Here is a 7,603-nt window from a genome sequence, read left to right on the forward strand (position 1 = left end):
TATTGTAATTTCAATTTAGTTTATAAATTACATAACCAATTCTCAATTCTAATGCGACTCATTTGTAATGGTAATTATTTTCTTTTGTATAGGATTACTTACTTACAGTGGTATGCAACTCATAGAAAAGCACTGCTTACTTAAAAATAGTTACCCTAGTTGAAATAGTTCAACGCTGATTCCTATACTCATGCTATGTTCCACTTATTTTATACGCCAATACGCGTGCTAATGACAAAGCTGTTATCACAGGCCAGCGTGGGTGGCGTGATTGTTTATGAATTTGTTCTGTGAAATTACCTACATGATTGTAAAAAATGAAAACTTAAAGGCCGATTCACACCAATTGCGTACACGTGACACGTGCGTAGTGACGCGCGTAAACCCTTAACACACCGGGTTACGCATACCTCCACGCTTTACGCAAGCGGTGTGCCATGTTTCATACAGTTCCACACATTACAATGCAATGGTATGCGCTACGTCTACGCTTACGCAACCCTTACGCAGCCTATGTGAACTAGCAATTAGCCTTTATTTTTAAGCAAATGTTGTTAATATTATAATCTCAAGATATTAAAAGTTAACTGTTACCTGTCTTATACCCAGTTCAGAAATTACAAAACGACCTTCTCTCCCTGCTCTTTTACTCCACAAAGTCATACATTGTAACAGTATTTCGACTAAAGCTATAATCGTCTCTGCGAGGCGGCACTCGCTATTGGCGATCACGAGCTTCGTGTCCGCTTATTAACGCTACAGGGGCGATATATCACGCGCCCTCATATGCCGCCGCGTCATACGCCACTGACCATAGACCTGCCAAGATACCAGACACGACAAAAGCTATAATAGTCTCTGCGAGGCGTCACTCGCTATTGGCGATCACGAGCTTCGTGTCCGCTTATTAACGCTACAGGGGCGATATATCACGCGCCCTCATATGCCGCCGCGTCATACACCACTGACCATAGACCTGCCAAGATACGAGATACGACTAAAGCTATAATCGTCTCTGCGAGGCGGCACTCGCTATTGGCGATCACGAGCTTCGTGTCCGCTTATTAACGCTCCAGCGGCGATATATCACGCGCCCTCATATGCCGCCGCGTCATACACCATTGACCATAGACCTGCCAAGATACCAGACACGACAAAAGCTATAATCATCTCTGCGAGGCGGCACTCGCTATTGGGGATCACGAGCTTCGTGTCCGCTTATTAAGAGGGCTCTCTCCGTCACTCGTTTCCACTCGTTTCATACAATCGTAGTTCCAATTTCATTTGAATATTAAGCATCCAAAGTCCATGAAATTTTGCACATATATTCTAGAAACTAATATCTATGTCTGTGGTTTTCCAGATTTCTGTTAAAATATTCGGTTTCAAAGTTACGCGGTCTTAAAATTTTCATACAAATCTTTGAGCCCCTGTAATTTTAAAACTACATATTTTTAGAAAAATCTAAAACACCACAGACACAGATATTAGTTTCTAGAATATGTCTGCAAAATTTCATGGACTTTGGTTGCTTAACATTCAAATGAAATTGGAACTACGATTGTATGAAACGAGTGGAAACGAGTGACGGAGAGAGCCCTGTTAACGCTACAGGGGCGATATATCACGCGCCCTCATATGCCGCCGCGTCATACACCACTGACCATAGGCCTGCCAAGATACACGACACGATAAAAAAGCTATAATAATAGCCGCAAGTTTTAAACGAAAATTCTCCATTCTAAAATATCATAGGCCTCTAGAACCTATGCAACATTATTTTGTACCTAAGCAGGACGTGATTTATTTAGAGCAAGCACCGACCATTTATATCTGGCACTCATCGCTCAGCCTGATCACTTGAACTTAGAAGATGAATGTGACCACCATGAGCTGCGGGTGACCACGCAAGGCTTGAAACAAATTCATACCTAGAAATCTTTTCAACTCTAACGCTTCATAGGTCCCTAGAAACTTCTCGGCATTGTATCGTAAGCAGGAAGTGATTTATTTAGAGCAAGCGCCGACCATATATCTGGCAGTCGTGGCTCTGCCTGACCATTTACAGGCCGAGTGTGGCCACCATGAGCTATTGACCACGCGGGGCTTTTAACGAGTTTCCTTTGTAATTTGTTTCACGCTTGTCGTTTACGTGTCGACTGACCAACAGCCAATAGGTGCATAGTTTTCCCCGTACACAACGTGTTTAGAATATTGAAATCGCACATCTGGCCGCATTCCACAACTTTGTTCCTGCTTCACCATTCTACCACAGAACAGCGAGAACCGTGAACGTAGGCATCCTTAAGTGTGTGGTCGACATCCAATTTATTCTGGGGTTTTGCTCAACGCGTCTGATATGAACGTCCTTGGAATGCCCTTCCGGCATCCATGTTTCCTGGTAGGTATAGGTATAACATAAATCCTTTCAAATTTCAAAGCAAGAGTGAATAGGCATCTTCTAGTCAAGCGACCTCGTCATTGCTTTTGTTAGTATGGTTGTCACCAGGCGAAAGCTTATCTCACAATAAAATAAAATAATCTATTCGACCAACGGCTCAAGAATAATAATAATCAGTGTAGGAATGCTTGAACGATATCGACAAACAAAACCGCGAGAAAGTATAGTCGCATATTCGGTACGACTGGTGTGCAAGGTATGCGAATGTGTTTTTAAACGAAGAACGTGATAAAAAATATTTTCAAACTTCATACAAGAAGAACGAAAAAAAATTCGTTGGAATTCTTAAAAATCGTGTAACGTGTAGTGGGTTTCGTCGTTCAAGAGAGATTAAAGAACCTACATGCGAATCTTTTTCTTAAATCTAGATCCAACAGTTTGGGCTAAATGTTAATATGTCAATCCTAGGAATTGTCAATGAGTTTTCTCCTTTTTCATAGTGAGGTGTTAAGGTTTCAGTCTATATATCCCATTAAAACTGGTATGGTTTGGTATGACAAAGTAATATTCCGGGCAGAAATGCCGTGACATGAATTATTGACATTCGCCGGCGACCACCGCGGTGCTCGTTACATACGAGTGTATGCCAGATGCTATCGCCAGCGCAGGACAATGCCGTCCAATTGACTCTATCAGATACGTCACTTGCGCTTTATAATTATTTGTTTTATCGCGAACTTGATGCTATTTGTCCATTATTTGATATACTTTTTCTTGATTCCATCTAGAAAAATCAGTTTAGAAAATTCCACGTTTTTTGGCGAGAACTCAAAAACTTTTGTAGATACTTAACCACTTTTTATGACGGGAATCTGGATTAACCCCCAGCTCCTGGAATTGGAGATTGAAGTCTTTTTCGCTATCAATACTAATATTATAAATGCGAAAGTGTGTTTGTCTGTCTACCCGCTAGCTTTTCACTGCCCAACAGTTTAACCGATTTGATGAAATTTGGTACAGAGATAGCTTACATCTCGGAAAAGGACATATGCTACTTAAAAACCAATCCGTTTAGCCGATTTATATGAAATTTGGTACAGTAGCTTGCATCCCGAAAATTAACACAGCCAACTTTTTATACCGGAAAATCAAAGAGTTTCCACAGGATTTTAAAGAAAACAATATCCACGCGGACGGCATCATTTAGTATTTTATAATAAGAACAAACCACTATATTTTATTTACAAAGGTAGTCTTACATAAAATAATAATCAAAATAAAAGCATAGGTAGGTGAGTAGGTACTACACGAGATCCTCTTAAGAGGGCTCTCTCCGTCACTCGTTTCATACAATCGTAGTTCCAATTTCATTTGAATATTAAGCAACCAAAGTCCATGAAATTTTGCAGACATATTCTAGAAACTAATATCTATGTCTGTGGTTTTCCAGATTTCTGTTAAAATATTCGTTTTCAAAGTTACGCGGTCTTAAAAAAATTCATACAAATCTTTGAGCACCTGTAATTTTAAAACTACATATTTTTAGAAAAACCACACCACAGACACAGATATTAGTTTTTAGAATATGTCTGCAAAATTTCATGGACTTTGGTTGCATAATATTCAAATGAAATTGGAACTACGATTGTATGAAACGAGTGACGGAGAGAGTCCTGTTAATGCAAGACGCAGCGTGCAGCATCCTTCCATCACAATCACACTCGGCGCTGTCACATAATTGTGATTAATTCAGGCGCTCGTGTGCTACGGTCGCCGCAGGAATTTCATCCTAGTGAACAATGCACCACGGACTCAGTAATAAGCGACGCGAGTCACTCGACTTCTTGATATAAACATCAAACTAGCTGCATGAATAAAAGTTTTAAATATAAAAAATAAAACCGACTTCAAAAACCACAAACACTAAAAAGTAAAAAATAACTTTTATTTAGCTACACATGTAATGTACCTAGGTATATGAAGTCGGGCGAGCTTCACTCTTGGATTTCTAATTTTGTTTTAATATGCTCGCTCGACTTCATACCTAGGTACATTACATGTGTAGCTAAATAAAAGTTATTTTTTACTTTTTAGTGTTTGTGGTTTTTGAAGTCGGTTTTATTTTTCTTTTGAAAATTTTTACTTTTTAGTGTTTGTCGTTTTTGAAGTCGGTTTTATTTTTCTTTTGAAAATTTTTTATTTCACAATTTTTAGTGGCCCTACTGTACTATAATATGCTGTGCCCAGTTAAAACCCTACTGTTTAAACCCTTTCAAACAAAAAAAAAATTTTTCAAGTCGGTCCAGGGGTCTTTGAGTAATCGGGAAACATACATAAAAAAAAAAAAAAAAGATCCCGACGAATTGAGAACCTCCTCCTTTTTTGGAAGTCGGTTAAAAATGTAAAATGTTGTAAATGTTTTGCCCTCTGTGCTGCCCGTCACAATAAGTTTTTCCAAACTAACCAAAAAGTCGCATCATGTGCCCGAAATAGGAGAGCAGGCGTTTTCACTCTTAGCTAGGACAGGATAGACACGTTTGTTTTATCCTTGGCTATTCAAGGAATCCCCAACATGCGTCTCCAGCACCTCATATCGTTTGCATCTATCCTTGGTCTTCCTCTGACCTTGATGGTCCATGTTTCTACTCCGCACATGGATATAGGAAATAAAGGCACGAACCAGACGGCTCTTGGTGTTGTTGCTTAATCCACAATTCCTTCATATTCCGGATAAGCTCGTCATGGCGCTTTTTCATGGATATTTGGGAGCCTAGATAAGTAGGTACTAGGACGTAGGTAGGTAGTTCCCTACCTACTTCTTCATAATTTCTATAGATGAAATACTGCAAGTTTCCGAGAGATTTCCAGCGCGGTCGACCATCATAAGCTAACACTGTCAAATAAAATCTCACTCCATGATGAAGAAGGTATGGTCCTGACTCCAGTATTAGTCAAAACTATTTAGTTATTTTTTTTTCTCTCTCGTCTGGCTTTACACTGATTAGCCGATGTCAAGTTTGTAGTTATTTACAAGTTATGGAAACTATATGTATAAGTATGGACTTCGTCTGTGCCGGCGCCCACCAACATACACGCGGCGCCCCTTTAGAGCGCTTCCCAGTCAGTTCAACCACCAATAAACACCAGCAGAACACAAAAACCGGCCACTTCTCACAAAAAAACACTCCAAAAAAGCACCGCATGCGCGCCAGCAAACGCCACCACAGACGAAGTCCTTATTTAGTTTTATATATAAGGCTTTTGCTTAATAAACGGCAATTCTAAAACCATCACAGTACAAAGGCTTCCCCTGGTTACAACGATGTTTAATCCGCGAAGTAAGACAGTGAAACCTCAACCTAAAACCACATTGACTAATAGAAAACTCCTGCGCAGCGTATTCTCTAGAATTAGGCACATTACTGTCCTCTGTAATTTGATACGACTTACGACATCGCGGGCGAACTTCGTGTTTATGTTCGCTTTGTTTTGTAACATAAATATAATTAAGGCCTGCTTTTATTATGCCTACTTGCCTACCAAACAGTGGAGCGTACTTCATAGAGGCCAAAAGGCACTGTCTTCTAAGTTCTTCTCTTTTTATGTCTGCAAATAAAAAAATCACTTTTAAAACAGACCCTCGTCCAATACATGCTACCAGTAATAACATATTGATCCGAGACTTGGTCACTAATTATGGGCCTTATAAGAAAGCTCATAAAAAAAGTCAAAATTATTTATTCAAAATAGGTACTAAGTGTAACTTTTCCGATTTTAAAGATGATATAATGGTGATAATTAATTACGTAAACTTAAAACTAAAGTTACGAGGGTTTCGAACGCGCCCAAGTCTGAGAAGAGCCCACAACAAACTCAGCCTCGAACAGCCGATAGACGTCGGGGTCCCAAGGTGCTAGAAGTGGAACCTCGCACCGGAAAGGACGAACGACATCTAGAGCCGCTGGATTCAGGCGGCACAAGACCATGGCGTGTGGGAGTCCCTTCAAGAGACCTATGTCCAGCAGTGGGCCTCTATCGATTGATAATGATGATGATGATACTGTATGTTCCGTATACTATGACTTACGTTATCGTCAACGATTTAAGAACTTAAATAGATCTTGTACTGCTTCACAAACATTAGGGCATGTTCCGTTCACTCACGTTACATTACAGTGTTGTGAGATAGGCATTAATCACTCCATCTCAGCCATAACTCAGCTTCCACCTGTCAGGACACCGACAATAAAACAGTGCTCTACATGCAGACACGATATATTAATACCTATGCCTTTAAGCATGGTGGTATATAGGTTATATTTACCTATTAATTACCGAAAATACCTTAACTTGTCTTCAAAACAATTTTTAGCCCTTTCCATACAAACGTAGTTCGGTTCTCATTTGAATATTAACCAATCAAACTCAGTTAAAGTAGACACATTCTAGAATATCTAGATATGTAGTTTTACAAACTTCGATAAAAAGGTGTAGTTTTAAAGCAAAACACCCAAAGATTAGGTAGGTACAACATAAGAATCTTTAAGCCGGTGTAACAGTGAAACTACACATTTTTTAGAAAATCTGACAAACCACAAAGATATTTGTTTCTCGTAAGTACGTGTCTATGTATAAAATTTCATTGGGGTTGATTGGTTAATGCATACCAATTATAACAAGTGTAATATAAAATTTTTTTAACACCCCCGACAAGTGAAGGTTCCAGTAACTAGAAAAGAACTGATAACTTTCAAACGGCTGAACCGATTATCTTGGATTACAGCTAAGAACACTCTCGATCAAGCCACCTTTCAGAGAAAAAACTAAATTAAAATCGGTTCATTAGTTTAGGCGCTACGGTGCCACAGAGAGATACACATATACACATATACATACACACAGATACAACGTCAAACTTATAACACCCCTCTTTTTGGGTCGGGGGTTAAAAATAAATATGTCTGTCTGCTTGCTTTTCTCGGCCAATCCGATCAACCGATTTTGCTCCGAAGCTGGCTCCAGCTTGCATCCCGGGGGTGGACATAGGCTACCTATACCTACTTTTTATCTGGTAAATCTAAAGAGTTCCCACGGAATATTTAAAAACCTACTTCACTTGAACGAAGGCGCGGGCATCATCTACTTAATTCTCAAATAACCAAACCATGTTTGCATGGAAAACGCTAGGGAGCGTGCTAGGGT

The 7,603-nt window shown here is 39.6% G+C and overlaps 1 long non-coding RNA gene across 1 annotated transcript; it reads right to left on the reverse strand.

The window, feature by feature from the left end:
* Positions 1-382: 382 nt before the first annotated feature.
* LOC123873811 lies at positions 383-7,306 on the reverse strand. The gene is made up of 3 exons (XR_006797772.1): positions 7,294-7,306; positions 3,102-3,105; positions 383-532 (listed from the first exon to the last, which is right to left on the reverse strand). It is a non-coding gene; the product is annotated as an uncharacterized LOC123873811 (long non-coding RNA).
* Positions 7,307-7,603: the final 297 nt, after the last annotated feature.

The sequence above is a fragment of the Maniola jurtina genome, chromosome 17 (genome assembly GCF_905333055.1).
Source record: "Maniola jurtina chromosome 17, ilManJurt1.1, whole genome shotgun sequence".
NCBI classification, from domain to species: Eukaryota; Metazoa; Arthropoda; class Insecta; order Lepidoptera; family Nymphalidae; genus Maniola; species Maniola jurtina.